Source organism: Azolla caroliniana, unplaced genomic scaffold (assembly GCF_043228905.1).
Source record: "Azolla caroliniana isolate FFs.n. ecotype wild unplaced genomic scaffold, voAzoCaro1.0.p SCAF_3, whole genome shotgun sequence".
Classification (NCBI taxonomy): domain Eukaryota; kingdom Viridiplantae; phylum Streptophyta; class Polypodiopsida; order Salviniales; family Salviniaceae; genus Azolla; species Azolla caroliniana.
Genome location: NW_028230438.1, coordinates 8,560,537 through 8,587,783, shown reverse-complemented (window position 1 = coordinate 8,587,783; position 27,247 = coordinate 8,560,537).

Below are 27,247 nucleotides of genomic sequence, written 5' to 3'. Positions count from 1 at the left end.
GTGGCCTACCGAGGGGAGTTGGATGCACACGAAGCAACGGAGCTCTTCGAACGACTAGGCGTGAAGCTCTCCCTTATGACTACCTACAATACAGAAGCAAATGGGAAGATCTAGCGAGGGCATGGACCAATCGTCAAAGCCATCGTACGAGCATGCAACGGTCGAGTCGGGAACTGGCCACGACTATTGCCCTATGCCTTGTGGGCCGACAGAACTACACACAGTTCAGTGAAATGGTATATGCCAACAGAGATTATGTATGGACAGAAACCGGTAATGCCCATCGAAAGGACGATCACCTCATGGGTCGCGATACTATGGGAGAACGAGATGAGCCAAGAAGAATTATTAGCAGCATGGATAAGGCAGCTTGAAAGAAGACCTGAAGATTTAGAAAAAGCGTGAAAGATGATGGAGGCATCCCGAGTGAAGAACAAGATTCGGTTCAACAAGACACATCAACTGTGTCCCAAGAAGATCGAAGAAGGAGATTGGGTATTGGTCTACGACAACAGCCTTGACAATCAACACAGGACAACAAGAAAGTTTGCAAGAAGATGGTTCAGACCATATGTGGTGACAAGTCCCAACGACAATGCCACATACCACCTTGCGGAGCTAGACGGATCAAGGTTGGCCATACCTATTGCGGGAAAAAGAGTAAAGATTTTCAAGAAAAGACAAGATGAGGATCTTGACCTCGAACCTACATACTTGAGTTATGTGAACGAGGACATGGAGAATTTGATTGATCACCGTAGCTAAAATCTCACACTCTCTCTTCGTGGCACGTACCAGAGGACGTGTGGTTTGGTGGGGGTGGATGTCGTGAAGATTTTCGACAATGGTGTGAAAATTGCGAGGAACATACAAAATCGAGTGTGGTTCTTCACACACAATATGAAACAATAATAGTGAAGATACTATTTTATATTAGTTTAATATCTTGGTACAAAAAGATGGATATCTTCAAGAGCTTCTGAATGCATTTTACTACATGTGAAACGGACAATTTAGTGTTATGTTATGTGAGTGTGAAGTTTGAGAAGAAGAAGAGGAAAACAAAACGGTGAGATATCCCACATAGATATGACACCATCAAGATTCAAGAGTATATAAGTAGGGCCATATCTCTTTATATTTTATCTATGTGTTACAAGCACAAAAAGGTTGGGTTGTATAACTTGAATGAATGGATGTGGCCAAGTTGCTCAAAATGGTTTTGGAGAACCGGACCTGAACGGACGGCAACGGAACCAGAACCGGAATGCAGATCGAACCGGTCGGGACCAGACAGACGGATCGGTCAGGTCAGTTGAATAGGTTGATCGCGACGGACAGTGTCTTGAAGATTTTTCAGTGTGAAACAAACAAAATTGTCTAACAGTTCCATCGGTTCATTGGAGGTCAACTGAAGATGTAATATGCAATTAAACATTTGTAAATACAAGATGAAAGCCTAGTAAAATTTTGTATTTATAGGGGGTGTAAGTAAAAATTTGAACCTTGCACCTCCTACATAAGAGCCACATGACTTACCACTAAGCTAAGTCATGACTTTAAAATTATATTTTTATCATTGTAGTTTTCATATGTAAAATCTCATACATGAGAGCTTGGATAAGTGACATGGCAAACATGCATCGCATGCATTTCATGCGTTACATGCATGTCTTGCACCCTCCCATGCATCATATGCATGGGGGGATCTGTAAAAGAATGGAGGTCAAGCAAGATGGGACTAATGAAGAAATTGGGAAGAAACGAATAATAATAAATCAAATTATCCTAATGGTGATGTATCTTGTCTCTCAAATCTAAAGTTAAGCGTTTAATCTTTATCTCAATCTCTCTCTCTCCATACCAATCTCTCTCAATCTATCTTAAATACTTTCTCGCTAAAGCTAGTACAAACTTCGAATCCTTCTGGTCCAGAACCCCAGCGGTTCCACCTCACGATCCGCACATAGTGACGGATTTTCACGACACCGTCCAATGTGGATACTAGGGCGAATGCGGCCACTATGAGGCAGAGTGTAAAAAAATGTATGGTTTGTCGACTCAGGTGCATCCAATCACATGAGTCTCATGAATATTGGTTTTGAGAACTACGAAAGCCCGAACGACCCGGTTATGTGGAAATAGGGGATGACACAATTCACCCCATTAAGCATGTCAATAATGTCCCTTCGGAGAAGAGGGCAACCAAACCTACATCAAGAACGTCTTGCATGTTCCAACGATAATGAAGACTTTGGTCTCGATTGACTAGATTGTTGATCAGGGCATGCAAGTTCGCTTCAATGACAAAGGGTGCTTAATCGAAAAGGAAGGCTGAATTATTGCTCGCGGATGAAGAGTAGGCCGAATGTTCATCCTCAATTCTCACGAAATGAAATCGGCAATGTTTGCCAAGGGCCATAACGTCGATGCCGACATAGAGCTATGACACAAAAGAATTGGCCTCGTTAATCTCCAGAAGCTCAAAGGAATGCAATCGAAAGGAGTCATCATCAAACTCCCGACCTTTACCGAGAAGGAGATTATAAGTGCATGCGAAGCCTGCCAATATGGCAAACAACATCGTCAACTATTCCCAAAAGAGAGGAATGTGAGCAAAGGAATCCTGGATGTAATACATTCAGATATATGGGGACCAACCCAAACGACAACATTTGGTGGTTGTTGGTACTATGTGATATTCATTGATGACTTCTCAAGGCATACCTAGATATTCCCTGTACATATTACGTGCTCGACAACACTATTTATACAAGTCCTAAGAGGACTGACGGAATTATGGTGTACTTCAATGCTCACACGAGCGTCTGATATTAACTACCTAGTAGTCTAGGTTGCTACTAGGCTTCCGGTTATTGCTGGATCCAGCTAACCGGCTCCCCAGCTCACCGGCTCACTTGCTCACCGATCCAGCTCTCCTTTCGGATGCCAATCCAGATCCGATTGAGCTTGCCACTCAACACTCCCCCTCAAGCTCAACTTGAGGTCGGATCGTAGTGTCAGTCTCCATGGCAGCCGGTCCTTCTACCCCGCTCCTTTTGGCATCACTCCGCCTCGCTCACGCTCCTCATCCGGTCCGGTCCCGTTTGTTGCGACCCTTCTGATTCTGCGCACCTCGACCTCCTCGGTCGGCTTGTCTGCTCAACATGCCCAATTTAGGTCCCTCGCTTTTGTGACTTCGACGCTTGCCGATTCGCCGATTCCTTCGTGTTAGCGTCGACTTTCGCTGCCTTCTCGTCCTCTTGGCCTTGAATTGATCTGGTTCTTCCGAATCGGCTGTTTCTGATTCGTTCCAGCTCTTGTCCGAATCGGTCGCTCCCGATTCGTCTTCTAGTTCCAGGCCCTTCACCACATCGAACCATGTCCAGGTCTTGGCCTTCTTCTTCCGGTCGCCTCTGTCCTTCTTGACTCTGCCGCCACTGTCGACTTGTTCGAATGTGTCAACTTCCTTTGTCGACTCGGCTTCTTTCTTCTTCTTGTCTCTCCCTTTGTAGGTTCTTCCCTCACCGGCGCAATTGGCAGTTTCTTTGCCTTTGCCCGTTCCGATGTCTTTTCCCATTCTCCCCCTCAAGTGTGGCATGTCAAGATGTTGAACACCAAGCATTTCGGTGAAGTGCAGCAACTTGTCCGATCCGAGCGGTTTGGTGAAGATGTCGGCAACTTGCCAATCCGTATGAACATACCGAAGTTTGACTTCACCGCTCAGGACACGCTCATGCATGAAGTGGTAGTGCACTTCTATGTGCTTTGTGCGAGCATGGAATACAAGGCTCTTGGCAAGCTGCATGCTGCTTATGTTGTCACATTAGATCAGGATCGGGGTCGGCACCTCGATCCGCAAGTCTTGTAGCAATCGCCGAAGCCAAATGGCTTCACAACAGGCAACAGTAGCGCCTCGGTATTCAGGCTCAGTGCTCGGAAGGGCCACTGTTGGCTGCTTTTTGCTGCTCCACGCAACAGCCACGCTACCAAGGGAAAACATATAGCCGGAGGTGGATCGGGATCCGATGCATCACCGGCCCAGTCGGCATCGGTGTAGCCGAGTAGCTCTTCGGTTATAGCATGCCGGTATAACAGTCCCCGGTCCTTCGTGCCGCTCACATATCGCAATATCCAATGCGTGCACTGAAGGTGTTCCACGGTTGGCTTCTACATGAATTGGCTGATCACTCCAACTGGATAACTGATGTCGGGTCGGGTGATTGTCAAATATATAAGGCTTCCAACAATTTGTCGGAACTGTTTCTCATCGCAGGTCGGTCTAGTGTTGGGACGGAGCTTCTGGTTCTGGTCCAGGGGTGTGGAGATCGGTCGGCATTCCGTCATGCCGAATTCATATAGCATATTCAACACATAGTGTCTTTGAGAGAGCAATATGCCGTCGGGGGTTCGGATCACCTTGATCCCAAGGAAATAGTGAAGGTCCCCCAGGTCCTTCATCTCAAATGCTTCCGACAGTTGGGACTTGACTCGGCTGATTTCATCGAGTCCGGGTCCGGTGATGACTAGATCATCAACATACAACAGGATGCAAACCGGACCGTCCGGACCTTGCCAGATGAACAACGAAGAGTCAGACTTGGAGGCGGCAAACCCCATCTTACTCAACCGGTGCATGATCTTCGCATTCCAAGCTCGGGGGCTTGCTTCAGGCCATAAAGTGACTTCTTCAACCGGCATACCGCCGACTTGTTCATCTCCCACTGGAAACCAGGGGGGTTGGGTCAAAAAGACCTCTTCTTCAAGATTGCCTTGTAGAAATGCATTCTTCACGTCCATTTGGTGAAGATGTCACCCCCTTGCCGCAGCAACCGCCAGCACCACATGAATCGTCGTCATCTTCGCTACCGGAGCGAAGGTCTCATCGTAATCGATTCTGTGGGTCTGCATGTATCCCTTCGCCACTAACCGAGCCTTGTACCGATTAACCAAACCGTTGACATTGTACTTTATCTTGTACACCCACTTACATCAGATCGGTTTATAGTGTCGGGGAGGGTCAATTAGGTCCCATGTGTCGTTGGCATCAAGTGCCCGCATTTCTTCCTCCATAGCAGCACGTCAATTTGCGTCCTTTGCCGCTTCTGCATAGCTCTTCGGCTCATGCACTTCCGCCACCTTGGTCATGTACGCATAATGATGCGCCATATACTCATTGTACCCGTACCGCGTAACAGGGTTCTTCACGCAGGAAGACCGGCGTAACTTGGTATTACCCGGTTTGGGGCCCTTCTTGGCCAAGTCGGACTTCGTTCCCAAATATTTGCCTTCATCCTTTCCGGAGTCGAATTCGCTCCGATCCGACTCAACCTTGCCAGTTTCGTATCTCGACATCTTCTTCTTCCCCTTCTCATTGTGCGTGAACCATCTCCTCGGTTCCTTGCGTGGGGGAAACATGACAGAGTTTCCACTACTCACCAGTTCATCTTCCAATTGGTCTGTCTGACCCAGTCGCTCGTTTCGCCCACTCAACCGAAATGATTCCAGACTCACATCTAGAGTCTCGAACTCTTCATCTTCTAACTGGACCGGTTCAGGCTCACTAGCCCCATCCTCCGGTATCGGGTCGGGGTCGGAAGTCGGAGCCGGTAAGGCATACCATGATGTCGTCTCATCAAATTCAACATCCCGGCTAACTCAGACCTGCTTCATCCGAGGGTTATAACACTTATACCCCTTTTGCTCATGCGAGTAACTAACCAAGAAAAATTTCTCCGACTTTGCATCCAACTTCCTCCGCTTCACATCCGGCACATGCACATATGCAATGCTATCGAATATCCAAAGGTGTCTCAAATTCGGCTTACGCCCGAAATACAACTCATGCGCGGACACCTTGTCACCGATCCAATTTTGGATGTAGACGGTCGTCTGGACCGCCTCAGCCCAGTAAAAATGGGGCATGCTCTTCTCCTCCAGCATTGCCCTTGCCACGTTGACAATCGACCGGTTCTTCCTTTCAACCACACCGTTTTGCTCCGGTGTGTACCTACAGTTGAATTCTCTCCGAATTCCATTCTGCTGCAGATAACTCTTGAATTGCCCGGAAAGTCTTCTTTCTCGCCATCCGACCGCAAGCACTTGATCTTCCTCTCTATTTCCCGTTCAACCAGACTTTGCAGGTTTTGGAAACACTCGAAGAGTTCACTCTTCCGCTCAATGAGGTAGATCCATGTGTGCCGGCTATAGTCGTCAATGAAGGAGACGAAGTATCGACTCCCGCCAAGACTAACGTTTTGTGCTGGTCCCCATACATCTGAATGGATTAGATCGAGCTTGTTGCGGCTCCGGTTTCATTCGGTGGGGAATGGAAGCCGGTGTTGCTTCCTGAGTTGGCAGGCTTCACATATTTGGGCCTTCCGGCCACTAAACTTCAGCAAACCGCATTTAACTTGTTTCGTTTGCAAGTCTTGAAGCCTCCGGTAATTGACGTGGCCGATCCGCTTGTGCCAGAGATCGATGTCTGATTCAATCTTCTGTCCTTTGGCGAACAAAGAGGTGCGGACGTCATTGGTGTCGAGGATGAACATCCTCCCGTCTCCACGCCCTTGCGCAATAATCTGACCCTCTTCCTCAATGAAGCATCCAAGGTGTGTTAATCGGCTAATTACTAACTACTACCGATACAGAAGAGTGAACGTCGCTACTCAACGTTCTAACAAGGAATTGTGTTTTACGAACGGAATTATACTATATTAATCGGTAATTACCGTGATCGTTACTTAGTTATAAATTAGGAAGCTTGCTCTTAACAACATAGACAATAGGAAGAACACAGAATCCGTACAGGATATTCCTAACTTAAACTTATATTACTAAATAAAACGACCTTTCTTACAATGCCTTCGGTTCCCTTTTATAGGTATACCGAAGGTCTTTTCTCATCAAGAACTATTCCTACTTACTATCAAGAATTACAAAATTATCTAACTAACTTAGTTCTCTTCGTTTACTGCTGAGTCATTGATCCGAACAGTCGATCCGAACCGACTCCGTTTTCAATGCTTTCCCACTTGTTCGGTAAAACTGACTGTCTGGGTCCGGGTAACAAGGTGCGTAAACCGCACCTGCATCCCCTGGTCAACAACCTGACCGATTAACACCAGGTTCTTCGTGATAGTCAGAACATGTAATATGTTCATCAGCTTCCCCCTCTGTCCAACATGTCTCAAAGGGACTTCTCCGACATGCACGATTGGGTGAGGAGTGTCATATCCGGTTTCGACGACTCCCGGTTGTTCCGGTTTCTCCAAGAAAGAGAACCACTCTTTGTGGCTCATCATGTGATTCGATGCACCGGAATCAACGTACCACACTTCCTCCGATTTGGAAGTGGTCTTCTTCATCGAGTTAGCCTCGTGTTTCATCACCAAGGCTGACCCTTTACTGGCTTTTCCAGTTTTGGATCCTCTCGATCCTTTTGCGTAGTGCGAGTATTGTCGGTTCTCTCTACCGGCCTTGCCAGATCCGGATCTGTCCGAATCGGCGCACTTCTTCCAGCACTTGCTTTCTCTGTGGCCCTTTTTACCACAGTACCAGCATTCCGTGTCGGCCTTTGCTTGACGGCCTCCAGTGCCGCCTTGACTCCCCCTACTTGTGGAGGGTCTGGAACTGTTGTCGACATGTTCTCTGTGCCTTTGGTCCTGATCTTGTCAGCCGCTACCATTGCGAGCTGACCCGCCTCGTCCAACACACCCACGGGGCCGATTTACCTTCGTGTACAGCATCCGGCTGTCGGTGGGTGCACTTGTTGATGCACCGGCGTGATTCTCCTCTACAAGGAGCATCGACTGTAAGTCGAAAAATGACGGCGTATTCTCTCTTGTACATATTGTCGTTCGAAACGCTCCGAACTTAGATGCTAGGCCCCGAAGATAGATCTGCACCATCTCATCTTCCTCTACAGTGATGTTGATAGAGGCAAGTGAGTCACAGATTTCTTTGATTCGGGCTGTGTAATCAGCTACCGACATGTCCTTCTGTCGGACATTGCTCAACTCCTATCGGAGTTGCAGCTTCCGGGCCGTAGTGCTTGCCGCGAAAACCTTCTTCAGGTTTCCCCAAGCTTCTTTTGGCGTCCCGGCATCTCTGACATGCCTCAACAGCTGGTCTCCGACACTAGACGCAAAGCAGTACATTACTCTGCTTGTCGCTTGTTCCCACACTGGGCAGTCCTTGTGTGCCGCATCAGGTGTTGTGTCATTAGCTCCGTTGACATAGCTCCAATAACCATGCCCAAGCAAGTACTGGTGCATCATGTATGACCAAGATGCGTAGTTGGATCTATCGAGCTTCTCCACCGGGAGCGAGCAATCATTCCTCTGTCCATCACTTCTCTTCTTGTTCTTACCGGATCTTAGGGTTTTGTCTTCAAATTCTAATGTCGGTTGTAGAGGTTCTCAACCCTCGCACTCTGATACCATGTAAAAACGAAGGTGGGGAAGCGTTAGACAACCGGCTCAGCCGGATAGCAACACAGAGAGAGAGAGAGAGAGAGAGAGAGAGAGAGAGAGAGAGAGAGAGATTAATACGCAGGAGAGATAGAGAAAGAGCAGAACAACTTAAATCTATTATCAAAACAATAATAGTTCTCTATAAAATTCTTTGTACATACTACATGCTCAACAACATTATTTATACAAGTCCTAAGAGGACTGACAGAAGTACAATGTACTTCAATGCTCACACGAGCATCTGACACTAACTACAATACATTAACTACCTAGTACTCTAGGCTGCTACTAGGCTTCCGGTTACTACTGGATCCACCTAACCGGTGTCGTAGTGTATTTCGTACACTACGTGAAAAAGTAAAAAATAATATAACCGATTTAATTACATATAAATAAATAAAATAATATATCAAGATATTTATCACGTGCATAGGGCAAGATTAGAACCCTGTACCTCCACGTAGCCAAACCTAAACTTTACCATTATGCTACCTTATCTTTAGTGTTCTACAAATAGATTTAATAACTATAAGTGCTTTATTTGCACCTACCTTTATTAAAAGGTAAATCGTGCATTTTTAGAGTGCGTGAATATTTTATAGAAAAACGCAAGCAACTAAAAAGTGACTCATGCACATCTAGCGTGCATGAGCACTATATTTAGCAAATAAAAGCAAGGATTAGAAAAGCATCACATGCACATTTAGTGTGCATGAACATATTAGAAAAAAAGCATGTAGCTATGCTTAGTCTCTCCCATCACTACATAAGGATGGGGAGCACAATGTAATAGGTGTGAAAAATATTTGGGAAATTGGATATATTTCCTAAAACACCAACAATCAATAAAATATACTCGTGGGATTCACGAAGTTTAAGATAATCTATCTCTTTCAATCTAAATTCATATTCTTACATAAATATTGATTAATGTAATACTTGTGGGATTCACAAGGTTTGATCTCTTTTCTCAATCTACTCTAATCTATTCTAAATTATTTCAATTTATTACTACGATTTAGATAAACTAAAACAATTATACTTGTGGGATTCACAAGTTTCTATATCTCTTTCTTATAATCTATTCATATTCATAACTAGATTAGCCTCAAATTCTTCCTCCTCCTAGTCCAAAACCTCGGCGGTTCCCACCCGACTCACGCAACGATCCGGAGCCGAAAGGCACGACACAGTTGGTGAACCCGACGTGAAGGCGGGTGGCAAGGAGATGGAGAATCAACAAGAGGCAATGAGCATAACGATGATGATGATGTTCGAGCGGATGCTACAAGAACAACGAGCGATGTCGGAGATGAAGGCGGCAGTAGAGCGGCTTCTGCGACGAAACGGGGAATTCAACGGTAAGGGTGTGTCACGCTACCTACGTGAATATAAGGCGGAGATGATGCAATATCGGATACCGGAAGGATTGCAAGTGATATCCTTTAGTCGGGTGGCCTCGGACGAACTACAAGAGAGAATCCACAAGATACAACAACAAAACTCGACATGGGAGTCCTTTGAAGAAGCTTTACGGGAGGCATATGACTATGAGAGATGGACGGGACGAGATCGACGAGAATTCGACGAATGGGTGGCGTCGGAGAAGACTCACCGAAGTGCAACGCAAGCGTTCCTAGAGTTCGAGCATCGTTTTGCTCGACTCTCGGAGCGGGAACGAAGATTGGTGGGAGGAGATAAAGTCTTAATGTTCGTAAGATCGATCGATCGGAAAGAAAGGATGGACATTGGGATCGAACTCGAAGATGATGACGGTGCGAACGGCCTTACCGAGGATTGGGCTAAAGTCGAAAGGGTATGCCGAAGACATGATGAAAGGAAGCTGAGAATCTCGTCAACAACGACATGGCCCATGAAGGATGGTCGATTGAGGAAAAACGATGAAGCCAATATGAAGGCCGAAATACAACATGATGGTACCACGGGAGAAAGAGTGGAACAAGACACCCACTCGTCTTGTGAAAGAACGATGGCGAAGGATAAGGCCGATAATTCAAGTGTAGAAGGAAATTTCGGGATACAAGTGCTCGAGACATCGGGTCAAAAAGGGGTAAGCATAATAGATGTTTGCATAATTGATGCAGATAAAGAGTGTGAAGCGGATGTGATTAAGGAGGTAGCCACAAAAGACGAAATCGAATCGGAGGTGGCTATGGACGAATCAATGGCAGATTGCCATATCGAGACTTCCCCACCACTAATTCCAGAGACTCCGGCGGTTGCGATCGAAAGGCAACGTGAGACCGAAGAGACGGAAGGTGGCGGAGAGAAAACGAATGTCGAAGCCGACGAATACGATGAAGAGATAGCCGAGAAGAATGCTAAGGGTGAAACTACGAAAGAAGGTAATACCGAGGATTCATGCCAACAATATCTAGAGACTCCGGCGGTTGCGTTCGAAAGGCAACGTGAGACCGAAGAGACGGAAGGTGGTGGAGAGAAAACAAAGGTCGAAGCCGATTCATACGACGGAGAGATAGCCGAGAAGGAGGCTATGGTTGAAATGACAGAGGATGATAATACCGAGGATTCCTACCCACTAATCCTAGAGACTTCGGCGGTTGTGTCTGAGAAGCAACGTGAGACCGGAGAGATGGGAGGTGGCGGCAAGAAAGGTAAAGTCAGAAGCCAGTTAGGATGGAAGGTGATCCGGACGGGATTCCGATCCGAAAGAAAGCCGAACCGGGTAAAAGAGGATTCGACCGAAAGTCGACCCGAAAGAAAGCCGAACCGAAAGGAAGAGAATTCGGCCGAAAGACGACACAAACGAAAGCCGAACCGGGCGAATGAGGATTCAGCCGTAGGACGACCCGAAAGAAAGCCGACCCGAAAAGGGGTCGACTCGATCAAAACCGATCGACCGAGTCTGACTTGGCCGAACGCGAATATGGATGGAAGCCGACCTAGCCGAAAGCCAATCGGACGAGACCGATCCGGAAAGAAGCTAATCCGACTCAACCGGAGGTTGGACCGGTCGAGACTGGTGAAAACGAGGAAAAGAAAGCCAACCGAAACCAAAACCGATAGATCGAAACCGGGCCGGAAGGAGACCAACTCAATCGAAACCGAACAACCGATTCCGATTCGGCCGAATACGAATCCGATCGGAAGCCGATCAAACCGAAAGTCGATCGGACGAGAGCGATCCGGAAAAAAGTCAAGGTTGATGAAGACAAGAAAGAGGCCAGTAAAAGACACTACCACGAATGACAAGGGCCAAGAATATGACGAGAGAGAACAAAGAATATGGTGGATCGGATGGCGACAATGGTTCGGGTGGGAAGAATGGGTCTACTCAAAATGGAGAGACAAAGTTGACATAGCGGGACAAACGGAGGATGAAGGGGAGACAACGAGCATCGGCAACTTCGGCACATACCGGAGGATGTGCGGGTTCGGAGGGGGCGAGTGTCGTAGTGTATTTCGTACACTACGTGAAAAAGTAAAAAATAATATAACCGATTTAATTACATATAAATAAATAAAATAATATATCAAGATATTTATCACGTGCATAGGGCAAGATTAGAACCCTGTACCTCCACGTAGCCAAACCTAAACTTTACCATTATGCTACCTTATCTTTAGTGTTCTACAAATAGATTTAATAACTATAAGTGCTTTATTTGCACCTACCTTTATTAAAAGGTAAATCGTGCATTTTTAGAGTGCGTGAATATTTTATAGAAAAACGCAAGCAACTAAAAAGTGACTCATGCACATCTAGCGTGCATGAGCACTATATTTAGCAAATAAAAGCAAGGATTAGAAAAGCATCACATGCACATTTAGTGTGCATGAACATATTAGAAAAAAAGCATGTAGCTATGCTTAGTCTCTCCCATCACTACATAAGGATGGGGAGCACAATGTAATAGGTGTGAAAAATATTTGGGAAATTGGATATATTTCCTAAAACACCAACAATCAATAAAATATACTCGTGGGATTCACGAAGTTTAAGATAATCTATCTCTTTCAATCTAAATTCATATTCTTACATAAATATTGATTAATGTAATACTTGTGGGATTCACAAGGTTTGATCTCTTTTCTCAATCTACTCTAATCTATTCTAAATTATTTCAATTTATTACTACGATTTAGATAAACTAAAACAATTATACTTGTGGGATTCACAAGTTTCTATATCTCTTTCTTATAATCTATTCATATTCATAACTAGATTAGCCTCAAATTCTTCCTCCTCCTAGTCCAAAACCTCGGCGGTTCCCACCCGACTCACGCAACGATCCGGAGCTGAAAGGCACGACACCGGCTCCCCAACTCATCGGCTCACTTGCTCACCGGCTCACCGATCCGGCTCAGGCTTATTCAACCGATCTGGATCCGATTGAGCTTGCCGCTCAACAAATGTCATATTCAAAGAGTCGACATCTTGGTACACAGTCGACCCAGCTCCATCCAATCCAATCGACACTAAACCTATTTACATTTTTTGCCTTTTTCTGGATACTTATCCATACTCCATCCGATTCTCAAATCGGTACCATCCAATCTGGCAGACACCTCTATCCGGAATTCGACTCATCCGAGGGGACCTAAATCTCAACACCGACAACTCACAAACTATGCAAGGAACTTTCACTATGACGACCATGGCATAAGGCACATTCAATGTCGGCATCAAGCCCGACTAACACCCCCACTTCAGAAAATGCATGGTTTGTTGACTCTGGAGCATCTAATCACTTGACGTTTGATGACGATCTAATGTTGAAACTGGGGACGACACAATTCAACCCGTTCAACATGTTGGAAATGTCCCATTTGAGAACGACGACAAACAAACCTACATCAAGAATGTCTTGCATGTCCCAAGTCCCGACCATCAAGAAAAATCTAGTCTCGGTCGGCCAGATGGTAGACCAAGGCATGCAAGTACGATTCAATCACAAAGGGTGCTTCATTGAAAAAGACGGTTGACTCGTTGCTCAAGGTTGAATGTTCATCCTCAATTTGAATGAGGTGAAGTCGGCCATATTCACGAAAGGCCCCAAAGTTGACACTGACTTGCTCTTTACTATCTATCATCTATTTCCTTGTTTTATGCTTACATTAGAAATAACCTCTAACACAAGACTACTAAGATTACTAGGATTGCTAGATGAATTTGGAGAATCCATACCAACTTTAACACTTACTTGAGTAACTTGTTGTTACGGGCATGACCATCTAATATCTCGTGGTCAAAATTTACTGTAGTATTCTATACACGTGGATAAGTGTGAGGGTTAAACGAGAGTGTAAAGAAGGGGAGGATTACTTTTAATCCTCAAGATTGAGACAACCCATTAGGCCAAGTGTGAACTTGCCTGGGGGCCTTGGGTATTGCTATAAATAAGAGGCCTAGCTACCCTCATTTCATCATCTTGTTGACTACGTCGAGACTTTGTCTTGTGGTGGGTCAACTCTTGTAGCGAGTACGCTAGCACCAGGTATGACTCGACGCCACAGCAGTGGTATGGGACGCCGATCGAGGCTCGAGTCCGTCTCGATCCCTTCGCTCGGGGGTGGTCAGGTGGATCGACACCCTTCTTTCTCTCTCTCCTTTCTAGATCTATCTATTCATCTATATTCTATCCTTATATAATGCTTACATTAGTCTATGTCTCTTACAGTTGGTATCAGAGCTCATTTTCTAATGTTTCTTTTGTTGTGTTTTGTGTTCTTGATTGATGGTGATGGATCGATGTGCGGTCGGCCTTGATCCAAACAACGATCAACAAAAGAACTTCGGTAATCTTTCTTGTTTTTTCTATTCTTTCTTCTCCCAAGTTAATCATGTGTATGGTTAATATGTAATTTTTTTTATAGATTCAATGATGTTGTAGTGGTAATTAATTGGTTATATAAAACATTTACATATGTGCACGAGGTCAATACCTCATTTGACGTATATTGAATATGTGATGAGCGTCTTATGCGCACGAGGTTAATACCTCAATTGTGTATTACGTTCACAAACATATGTTACGTTTGCGTATGAGGTCAATACCTCGATTCGTTGTAAATGATATGTGTTTAGTCTCATATGCATAAGAGGTCAATACCTCAATTGCGTATTACGATTAACCCTTATTTTTGGATGTCTCTTGTGCGTAGAGGTATATGCCTCAATTACCTATCTCGATTACGTCATTTTTTGCTATGAAATATAACGATTTGTTTTATATAGGCATATGTGGTCACGTGTATACGTAGTTGATCGTATATATGTGATAATATACATATGTGTATTTAAGTTATTACATGATTTTAAATCGAATGTTTTCCTTTTCGGGGAAAGGATCTTGGTGGCCGTCCTCACATTTTTGTGAGAATAGCGTTGTCACCATCCCTTTTTCAACAATTTTTTATTGTTGAAATCCCCATTGGTGACTTCGATATTTCGTTACGTAAAGAAACGCCAATAACCATAATGATGTTGAGTACGTAGGGCTTGACCCACTTCATGTGAGGTCACTCCTATGACACACGTATCCAACATCCTTCCCTCATTACATGGATACGATGCCACCATGAGATCATTCTTACGAGAGGCATTCGTAATGATGTAACCATGTGATGGGCCACGTGGGCCTACTACGAAAAGAGGGCTCATTTGGCTTGACCATTAGGTTGCACTTTGGCGTATGCCATCGTAATTACGAGAATTGAGGTTAGGTAACGTACCAACATAGTTGTAGTAAATGAGGGCAAAATAAGGACTCTTGACATATATGTTTCTTTTAATAAAACATATATGGGCACATGCCTTGCATATCTCTTATACGCATGAAACATTAAACATTCAAGAAGAGCAACCTACTTGGTTGGCTCAAGTGTTTAATGCATTTGTTCTCGAGGTCTCCAGTTCAAATATAACCAAGACCATACAACATCGTTGATACATATATGACTATAACACATGTTTAGACTTAAGGTCTAAGTGCACTTCGGGGTCCTCGTAATAGGACTTAAAGAGCCGAAACCACATATGTGGGCACAGAAACATAGTTTATTGTTAACATTTTTTTCGTGTATAAACTATTCATGACGCGAACATACATGGTTGAGCCTCGGGGAGCCACCATGAAAAAAATCGATATAGAGATCAGATAAAGACATTTATTTGTCACCCCCATGTTTTTTAAAACACCTTTGTGTTACCATAGTAACCTGATCTTGAACCTCATCTCATACGTCTAGAGGGGTATTGACATGAGATAATGATATCAATTAATGTTCGCCCATGATATGTTTACATCACGACATGATGTTATGACTATCTCTTTGACCTTATCCTATTTCTTTTCCAGAAATAATCATTTAATGGCTCAAAATAACGACCCGATGTCATCTGCTCAAGCGGAAGGAACTCAAGGGAATCCTCCTGGACAAATGTCCATTGAGATGTATTTTTCGCAAATAACCCAATACCTTAGTTTCACCGCTCAACAAATGACCGAACTTTGGTAATCTCAAAGTGCTCTCAAGGCACGTGTCATTAGTTTACAACGTAAGACTAATAGACCTGATGAGTGACAGGGTGAGCCATCGTTTATCGTTAAGCCATTTACGAGAGAAAAAAAGGAAAGAACCGAAGAAGCAATCTGCACGTGGTTGGGCCGATGGGAGTCTCATTTTGAGCTCTATCCCATGCCAAATAGTACGAAGATTGCATATGTCGGCCGAGAACTAGGGGGTAAGGCTGCCGCCTGGTGGCGTGGGCTCCGTACTTTGGGGAAATTGCCTGATACCTGGACAGATTTTGTCATAGTTTTCAAGGGCCAATTTCTGCAACCTCCCTCTAGAACCGAGGCAGCACAAGCTTTAATGAGCCTCTCTAGTCAGAAATTTTCCTTTGTAGAAGACTATGTCCACCATGCTAGAACCCAAATCCAAAAATCAGGTCTAGAAGGGGACAACTGGTTAATAGCTTGTTTTGTCAATGGCATCCCCAATTCGGACTATCATTGGATAGTGCACGATAAGGATCCAAAATCCTTCGAAGAGGCCGTTGAAATAGTTCTTCACTATCAACGCACTTCGAAGAAGGACCACAACAAACCCAACGAAGCGCCCGGGACTAAGCAGTCGCAATTCGTTGGGAAACGCAAGACACCCAACGAATTCATGGATTGCAATTGTAAGCGACAACATCCTTTTTTGCGTATTCTGCAAAAAGAAGGGTCATACAAAAGAACAATGTTGAAAGCTCCAACGAAAAGAGCACGACAACAAAGCTAAAGCTGCAGACCATAAAGGTCAGATTCCTAATGTCCTTCAGGTCTATACACATCATTTAAGTAATTGTCAATGTTTTTTCCCTCACTATGTATTGGGTCCCAATGATTTACTGTGTGCAAACGGGTATATCAATGGATCTCCCGTACAAATTTTATTTGATTCAGGAAGCTCACACAACTTTGTCAATGATCATTTGGTTCAGATATGGGGAATCCAACCCACCGTAAGTTATCACACCTACACGGTGCACTTGGCTAATGGAAGAGTACAATACATCAACGGGGTGATTCATTCATTAGGAATTTCTATTGATACTTATATAGAGGAAGTAGAGTTCAATGTAATGAATATTTGTACCACCGATGTAATATTGGGTTATCCCTGGTTTTATAATAAAAACTCTTCTTTATTTATTGATTGGGTTCATCATTCAATTACATTTGTACTAAACGACTGTACTCATTTTATTCAATGTGTCAAAAAACAATCCCTCTCGATTGTTTCCTCGTGTCCATCAATATCCAAGTTGTCTTGTTCTACTCTATTCTATTGTGTACTTGATCCGGACATTCACATTTACAATGTCGATAATGTCTCAGTTCAATTAACATATTTTGAACAACAACTTGATGAAATCTTAAATGATTTTCGTGATGTTTTTCCGAGTGAACTACCAGATGGTTTACCTCCTAAACGTAATATAGACCATCGTATAGATATTGTACCAGGTGTTGCACCAATAAGTATACCTCCTTATCACTTAAGTCGATTCGAAGAGGATTAGGTATCTAAGCAACTCAAGGACTATTTACGAATGGGTTATATACGTTATAGTAAATCTCCATGGGGTGCACCAGTTCTCTTGGTTAAAAAGAAAGAGGGCACATGGCGTATGTGTATTAATTACCGACACTTGAATAAAGTGACGATCAAGAATTCGTATCCACTGCCCCGGGCTGACGATCTAATTGACCGTCTCTAGGGAGCTCAGTATTTTACGAAACTTGATCTCCGTACTAGCTACCATCAAATTCGTATAATTGAGGACGATGTTCCTAAAACAACATTTCGTACGCGTTATGGCTATTATGAGTTTTTGGTTATGCCTTTTGGTTTGAACAATGCTCTGGCTACATTTCAACAAGAAATGAATGACATTTTCCGAGAACAACTTGGAAAATTTGTCGTTATTTTCTTGGATGATATTTTAGTTTATAGTCGTACATTACAAGAACATGCTAAACATGTCCACTTTGTTTTACAAACATTGCATGACAAACAGTTTTACGGGAAGATCTCAAAATGTGAGTTCTTCAAGAAATTAATTACTTATCTTGGACATCTCATAACCGAACGAGGAGTTGAAATTGATCCTTCTCGCATCGAGAAAATCAAGCTTTGGCCCACTCTTCGGAACATTCGAGAAGTTCGATCATTCCTTGGTTTTGTCAGGTTCTTGCGAAAATCCCTTCGTAATTACTCCCAATTGACGACGTCGTTTACTGGTCTTCTAAAAGGTCAAACGCGTAAGTCTACAAAACCTATTGTGTGGAATGCTACACTAGACCTCGCCTTTAAGGAACTCAAGGACCCGGTTTGCAAGGCTCCTTCACTTCTTTTACCCGACCCTTCAAAACCTTTTGAGGTTGAAACCGATGCAAGTGATTATGCTATAGGTGTTGTCTTATATCAAGATGGTAAACCAATAGCATTCAAGAGTAAGAAACTTGATTCTGCTCAATGTCGGTATACCGTTCAAGAAAAGGAATTATTTGCAGTTATACATGCGCTTAAAACATGGCGCCATTATCTTTATGGAAATCGCTTTGTGGTAACTATGGACCACGAGTCCTTGAAATATTTTTGTGACCAACAAGACCTGAAAGGTCGTAAGGCACGATGGGGTGATCTCATCCAGGACTTTGATTTTTCCATACGATATCGTAGAGGTTCCATGAACACTGTCGCTGATGCACTAAGTCGCATCCGTGAAGTTAACATGCTTAGCTTCATTGAAATATCATCAGATCTTTATAATCACCTTCGAGGGAAGTATCCTAATGATAGTTATTTCGCAAAATACTGGGCAAGAGTTGAGTCTGGAACAGACACCACCACATCCTCGAAGGAATACTTCCACATTGCTCACGGTCTGCTCTACCGTAATGGGAAGGTTTGTGTTCCAGATTTACCCGAGGTCAAAAAGAGGATTCTTTTTTAATGCCATGATGCACCCTCATCATGGCACCCTGGAATACATCGTACACTCGTTCTAATCTCCACTCAATTCTATTGGCCTAAGATGCGCCCTAACATACATAGTTATGTGACTAAATGTCACCAATGTCAGGTTAACAAAGCCGAGCAACTTAAAGCCGCATGACTTTTACATCCCTTGGACATTCCCAATAATAAGTGGGAAAGTATATCCATGGATTTTATTGTTAGCCTTCCACGCACCCAAAAAGGCCATGATGCCATCTGGGTTGTGGTTGGTCGATTAACTAAAATGGCCAGATTTATTGCCACTAAAACCACGGTAAGAGCTCCTGAATTGGCTTACCAATTCGTTGACGAGTTATTTCGTTTTTATGGGTTACCGATGGATATCGTGAGTGATCGACATCCAAAATTTACTAGTGCCTTTTGGACGCAAGTCTTTAAGAAGTTAGAAACTACGTTGAGCATGAGCTCCACGGATCATCCTCAATCCGATGGACAGACAGAGCGAGTAAATCAAATTATTGAGGACATGCTTCGAGCATACGTTAGTGCAAAACCAACAAAATGGGAACGTTGTCGCGTTATTACGCGCGTGCGTGGAAAACAAGGCGGGACCACTGGGGTCTTGGACCGAGGAATAGGTGAGAAAAGGGGAGGAAAGAGAGAGACGCTCACACACGTATAGACAAAGAAGCGCACGGGAACGCGGCCCAACAACACAGGAGACACGAGTTGAGAACACTAGCATATGTAAATAAAATATGTATGTTTGCAGACGACTCGAACGGTTACAGCCGATCAGGTCGGCGAGATGGATGCTGACGCCTGATCACCCACGCACACAGGGGAGCAAGATGGAGATTCTGCCGGAAGCACACTGGCGTTCCACGGAGCAGAATCAGTCTCCTGAGAACCTGCGCAAAAGAAAACTATGGAGAACGACAGAGAAGAAGAGCTCGGTCCCAGTCCGACAGCACTTCGTCCCCTCTAGCGCGCGATACATTCTCTCCCCGTCTCCCTCTCTTTTATAGCTCAAGGAGGGAGGCCGTTTCACCCGTTTACATCACATTAATTCTCTCTATAGAATATTGCTACCTAGGATTCGACTTTTGTGCCTACCTATCTACTATACAACAAGGGGCGTGTCCACCTGTAAGGGCCGGTTCACACACGCTATACACGGTTTGCGCCTGGGGACGGTTTTCTTCACGACATCCGCCCCCACCTAACCGCGCATCCACCGGTATGCGCCAAAATTGGGTTCCTACTGGAGAAAACCGGTCCTTGCTTTTATTCCTCGTTTACCGGTTCGTCCTCCACCTCGGGCTGCTTGTCGTTGCTATCCATGCCTCCTAGCTCTGGCTCGCCGTCGTGTCGTTTCTTGAACGCTTTGATCCTCTTCCCCCCTACCGGTATCGCCATTCTCGTACCGTCGAGCTCCGCGAGATGGTACGTCCCATTGTCGTTGGCGCCTGTTACTACGTAAGGCCCAAACCACCTCCTCGCAAACTTCCGCGTGGCCCTGTGCTTATTGTCGAGGTTGTTGTCGTAGACTAGCACCCAATCGCCTTCCTCGATCTTCCTTGGCCGGAGCCGGTGTGTTCGGTCGAACCGGGCTTTGTTCCTTATCCTCGCTACCCGAAGTTTCTCTGCGGCTCGCTCTACGACCTCCGGCCTCCGCTCGAGCTGTCGAATCCGTGCCGCCAATAGTTCCTCCCGGCTCATCTCATCCCTCCAGTCCACCGTGGCCCACGAGGAGATCGTTCGCTCTGTTGGCATGATCGGCTTCTGTCCGAACATAAGCTCTGCCGGCATGAACCCGGTTACCGAACTGTGCGTAGTCCGGTCCGCCCACAAGGCATAAGGTAGCAGTCGTGGCCAGTTCCCGACTTGGCCTCCGCACGCCCGTACTAGCGCTTTGACAATCGGCCCATGTCCGCGCTCTACCTTTCCGTTCACCTCCGGATTGTACGCTGTGGTGAGCGAAAGTTTGACTCCCAGCCGGTCGAACAGCTCTTTGGCCTCTTCTGCCTCCAACTCACCACGGTCAGCCACAATCTTTCCTACACACCCGTATCGACATACCACGTCCTCAATAAAAAACCGGAACACGGCTGCAGTCGTCTTGTTCTGCAGGGCTCGGCCTTCAACCTGGTTCGTTAGATCCTCCCGAGCCAGCACCAGATACCGCATCTATCCTACCCCCATTGGCATCGTCACCAAATCCACCATCCACTTGAAGTGGACGGTCGGAGGGTAGGTCGGGTGAAGCTCGTCTCAATGTCGGATCATGGAGTGCACCTGACAGCTTTCGCAAGTCTTCACGAACCGATGCACGTCCCGGTACAGTCCCGGCCACCAGTACTTCCCCTTTAGCTTTTCGAACGTGGCCCACGTTCCACGGTGTCCAGCCCAAGGACTATCATGGTATGCCGCCAGCAAATCCTCCTGTTCCTCCTTCTTCGCCACCACTCGGAGCGGGATGTCGTTCCTCTTCTTCTGGTGCTTCCATATGTACCCGTCCTAGAGAAAGAATCGGTACGCTTTCTTTCGAATCCGGTTAGCCTCATCCTTTGTCCATGCCACGTCCGGCGCCATTGTTTTCAGGAACCCACCGATCTGCAGCCACTCCCCGTTGTACTTGCTCTCGTCGAAATCGTTAAGTGTTGGAGTGCATTCCCTGCCGGTTGTTACGTAAGCCGCCTCGAAGAAGTCCACGCCGACTTCCTCGTCCTCCGAAACCATGCCGCCCTCATTTGCGAACCTCGCCCTTGAAAGCATGTCGGCCATGGCATTGCCTTTCCCGGAAATGTGTCGTATTTCCGGATTCAAGGACTTGATCTACTATATCCACCTGAGCATTGCCAGGTCCGACGTCGCGCATCCAGAAACCATGCCAAGAATTGGCAGGCAGTCTGTCTCAATAATTACCTCTGTCCCGATCAGGTAGTCTTTATCGGCCTTTACCGCTGAAACGATACCCCAGAGCTCGCGTTTAACCTGGGCATATCCTTGTTGTCGCTCGTTGAGGACCTTCGCGCCGAACCGGGTCGGGAAACGCATGTCGTCCTCGTCCTCTTGGTTGACGACCCATCTGATCCCGGTCGGACTCGTGTCTACCGTTACGTAAATTGGAGTGTCCTTTCCGTAGACAGCCTTTCGGAGCGCCGGAGCTGCAGCAAGTGCTTCCTTCATCTTTCGGACAGACTCTGTATGCTCGTCTCTCCACTCGAATTTTCGCCCCTTTTTCAGCAACCCGTATAACGGCTCCGCGACGTGGGCGTAATGCGGGATCCAAATGTGGTAGAACGCGCATGCTCCCAAGAACCTCCGAACCTCTGTGACCGAGCTACAGTCGTGCTTCATCGCGGAGATGGCTTCTACCTTAGCCGGAGACGGTTTCCGCCCGTACGACCCGCATAGGTGTCCGACGACCATGATCTCTGATTGCCCGAAGGCCGATTTTCCCCCGGAGAAGGTGAGCCTCGCGCCCTCTAACCTCTGCAGCACCTTCTCGCAGTCATTGATGTGCATCGCCACGAATTTCCGGCACCCGTCCGGTCCGATCGTCTCGTCCTTTTCCTCCACCGGGCATCCCTTGATCGGGACGTCGTCCAAAAACGGCTCGGTGATGTCCGGGATACAATCCCTCAGCACCTTGTTCATTGCGTTCACCATGTGAGCCACCGAGTTCGTCCCTCCTTGCGGTAGGGTACACATCCGTACTAGGCCGAGAGGAGTTCGCATTGTCGTGATGTCTCTGCTCTCTACGGCTAGCTGGAACTGATCGTACCCCGAGTAGAGATCACCGACCGAGTAAATCGACCTTCCGGCGAAGGCCTCCGTGAACTCGTCTATTGTCGGTCCGATTCCTACGTTTCGAATGGTCACCTTGTTGACCGGCTGTAGGTCTTGAATAAAGCGCAGCGTGCCGTCCTTCTTCGGCACGGTAAACCACCGATTCGAGTATGGGGCACTCGACGGTTCGAGGATGCCCATCTCAACCTTCTGCTTTAACAGCTCCATCAACTTCGGGATGTGAGCTCTGGGTACTGGAATCGGTTTGAGACTCCACGGCACATGCGGTACCGTGAATATCACCATCGGTTCTACGACTGTCGGGTCTACGCACCCGATCTCCTCCGGTGAGAATGCGAAAGCCTTCCCGTGCCTTCCGAGCATTCCCCGAAACCGGTCCTCTTCCACCAGCAGTAGGAAGCCGCCCCCACCGATTTTGAGCTCACGTAGCGTTATGTCGGTGAACGTGTGTCCTATGCGGGCCAGATTTTGTAAACTCGGGTCCGACGCAACCCCCTTTATTCGCAACTCGCTGCCCTCCGGCAAGGGAGCCGCGACTGGCCTCACCTTCCGGTCCACAATCTTGTACCTCATGTCCACCCGGGCCGTCTGATCCGACTCGAGCCCTCTACTGAAGTCCGCGATGACTTCGTACATCCTTTCCGAACATACCGGAATCGTCCGGTCCTCTTTAAGGACTCCTCCGACTACCTCTCGCAGCTCCCCCAAGGTATCGTCGAAAGAGACCGCCTCCACGGCTCCGTTGATTTCCTCTCCAGGGCCGAGGATACCACATGCCCGAAGTCGCTCCTCCGCCCTTTTCTTCTTCCGGCCAACGACGTCGACTATCGTACACCCTCCGTTGTCGGAGAACCAAAATTTCCTACTTATAGTACAGGTCTTCTTCGCTATCATACACTTGTGGGGTTTTCCCGGAGTGTCCATACTATCGCGGCCCCACACCTTGATAGCCCTCTCTAAAAATCCTCTCGGCTTTCGCCCCCGAGGGTCTCGCGGTTCCGCTCATTGTTCGGTCTCACCGTCAGGAACTGGACCAAGTGACGCCCATCTTGGCTCTTGACCCTTGCATAGGCCGAGCCATTATCCAGCACCTTGGTCTCCATCCGTGCTGTCGTGATGTACGGTTCTCCTAGTATAACCGAATGTGAGGACGTCTCCTACACGAAGAAGTGCTGGTCAATCTCGACATCGCCGATCTTTACTCGTACATTCGGGCAGGCTCCATGCAGTTCTTCGGTGGCACGCGTCGCCGCCCGTATTTTCCACCCGTGCTTCATGTTGGTCGGCCATTTCCCCTTCTTGTAGAAGTCCATGGACATCAAATTGATTTCTGAACCGTGGTCCACCAACGCCACCACCGGTTCATGAACATCTCCGATCTTCATGGGGGTCTCCGTGGTCGCTCTGGCCCAGTGCGGCCTCAAATAGTGGCTCTCCGCCAACTCTCTTCCCGTGCCATGTCCTCTATGTGCATCATCCGCACCTCCACCGGCTTCTCCGGTTCTGTCTCCGTCAACAGCCTCTTCCTCTTCACCAAGTCTACGATGGAGTCGTGGAACTCCTTCGTGGCGATCCCGAGCACTTCCCTCAGCGACAGTTCCACCTTGCTATCGAGGATTCGTTCTTCCAGGACCTTTCGCAGGTCCGTGGATCTTTCGATTTCTGTGCCCAGCCGGTACCCGCCCCTCTTGGGATTATCCTGGGCGCCGGTTACACTGGCCTCATTCCGCCTTTGCCCGAATCGAGTTTCATATCGTTGCGAGGGCCCAGCCCCTCCAGTTTTCCCTACCCACTTGTCCTCCACCAGAGCCTTGTAGTTTTGACAAGCGGCTTCGACGAAGCTCGTCTTTTCTTCCACCGGGTCACTCCACCCGATTACCTCCCGGACCCGTTTTTCCACGCGGTTCGCCTCTTCTTTCCTTAGTCGTGCGCCGGCGAGGCCTTCTAGCATCGTCGGCCAGAACCCGGCTTGGTTCGTCTTCGGGGCCTCGCCACCTCCGACCCGAATACCAGTTGACGCCGAGTAGTGGACGGTCTCCGCGTGACGAGTCGTCGCCTCCTCCATCAGCCTTTTCATACATCCTCGCCCGACGTTTAGGTCTAGGGCCCTTCGGGTCTCGTTGGCGTGCACCCGACCGTTCCACAAGTACACCACGTTGCTTCTCATCGCCTCGGCGAAGTCCCCGCAGTCCTTCCGGATGTGGCCAACCGCGTCACACCACATGCACCTATTTCCAGCCAGAGGTCATCGATCACGGCCCTGTTCGCTACCGTCCCTCCGTGCTTGGGCGATCTGGAGATCCTTTACCATCTGCGTTAGTTCCTCCAGAGTTGCTCCCCTGGACGAGCCCTTGACCATGCCGGTCGAAGCCGATCCGGTCTTGAGCTAATCTCGGGTCTCTTCCCTTCACGTTGGTGGTGTTGGCTCGAGCTTCCTTGCTGCGACAGAGCCCGCCCCTGTCGATCCTTTGTCAACCCATTCCCGCCGTTTGTCAAAATGGCCACAAACCCTTTTCACCACAGCCCAATCGGTCGTCAGCCCGTCATCAGTCTCCAATAGGAGGCCTACCTGCTCCCGATCCCGCTCGTCAACTGACTTAACAAACAATAGGACATGGCTTGTGTCCAAAACGGTTCGGTCAAGCATCGAGAGGCGCGCGAAGCGTTCCTCAAACTCCCGGAGGAGCACCGACGCGTTCCTTCCTTTGTTGGGGGTCTCCACCCACTCCATGAAGTCCCGCTTCGAAAGTCGAAGCGCATCTTCAAGCCCGTATTTTTCGATGAGCCGACCTTCGAACTCCTCCCAGGTCCGGCTCTCGGCCCGTACCTCGAGCACCTCCGTATGGATGCCCAGCATTGCCACTCGAGGGAATCCGGTCTCTTCCGGAATGTCCCTCATTACCATCTCAGCCCGGTAGGACGCCAAGTAGCTCGTGGCATCCTTCCCACTAAACCGGCCGATCGTACCGACAACCGCCTCGATAGCCCTATCAAGGGCGTCGGTGCCTTCGCGCGCACTCACTATATGGTCCACAGCCGAAGCCATGGCTTCTACGAGGTCCGACCCCCTCATCTTCTACTCCTCTGCCGCCTATTCACATCGGGTTCACCAAAAGATGTCGCGTTATTACGCGCGTGCGTGGAGAACAAGGCGGGACCACTGGGGTCTTGGACCGAGGAATAGGTGAGAAAAGGGGAGGAAAGAGAGAGACGCTCACACACGTATAGACAAAGAAGCGCACGGGAACGCGGCCCAACAACACAGGAGACACGAGTTGAGAACACTAGCGTATGTAAATAAAATATGTATGTTTGCAGACGACTCGAACGGTTACAGCCGATCAGGTCGGCGAGATGGATGCCGACGCCTGATCACCCACGCACACAGGGGAGCAAGATGGAGATTCTGTCGGAAGCACACGGGCGTTCCACGGAGCAGAATCAGCCTCCTGAGAACCTGCGCAAAAGAAAACTATGGAGAACGACAAAGAAGAAGAGCTCGGTCCCAGTCCGACAGCACTTCGTCCCCTCTAGCGCACAATACATTCTCTCCCCGTCTCCCTCTCTTTTATAGCTCAAGGAGGGAGGCCGTTTCACCCGTTTACATCACATTAATTCTCTCTATAGAATATTGCTACCTAGGATTCGACTTTTGTGCCTACCTATCTACTATACAACAAGGGGCGTGTCCACCTGTAAGGGCCGGTTCACACACGCTATACACGGTTTGCGCCTGGGGACAGTTTTCTTCACGACAACGTTATCTCCCAATTTTGGAGTTTGCTTATAATAGCTCCAAGCATACGTCGACGGGATATAGTCCTTTTATGTTGATGTATGGTTTTCAACCACGAGCCCCGATTGATGTTAATATACATCATGATGAGTTGCGAAGTACACAAAACTTTCTTCAGGATATGCAAGATATGTTGCATATTGCACAAGATAATATAAAAACAGCTCAAGATAGAGCGCGTTTTTATGTCAATCATCATAGGCAACCTTGTGTATTCAACCCTGGACATAAGGTATTTTTACGTGTACCTCACAATTCTAAGACATTGTCTACAAGTAAGTGCGCTAAGTTAGCCCCACGGTTTTGTGGACCTTTTACAGTCCTCAAACGTATTGGGTCATCAGCCTATCGTCTCGCTCTTCCCGATGGTGTTGGAATTCATCCAGTCTTTCATGTGAGTCGTTTAAAAGAACTTCTAGGTTCTAGCGACAATACAATCACAACTGAAACTCTGGTTACTTCTGAAGATGTATCTTCTAAACCACATGTACTAGAAAGAATTCTCGATGTTAAAACAAAAAAATTACGTACTAAAGAAATCCAAGAATTTAAAATAAAATGGATGGATAAATCAATAAAAGATGCCACATGGGAACGCGAAAGTACTCTCAGAACTAACTTCCCTAACTTTCCATTGCAAGAGTGCAATGTTTTAAAGAGG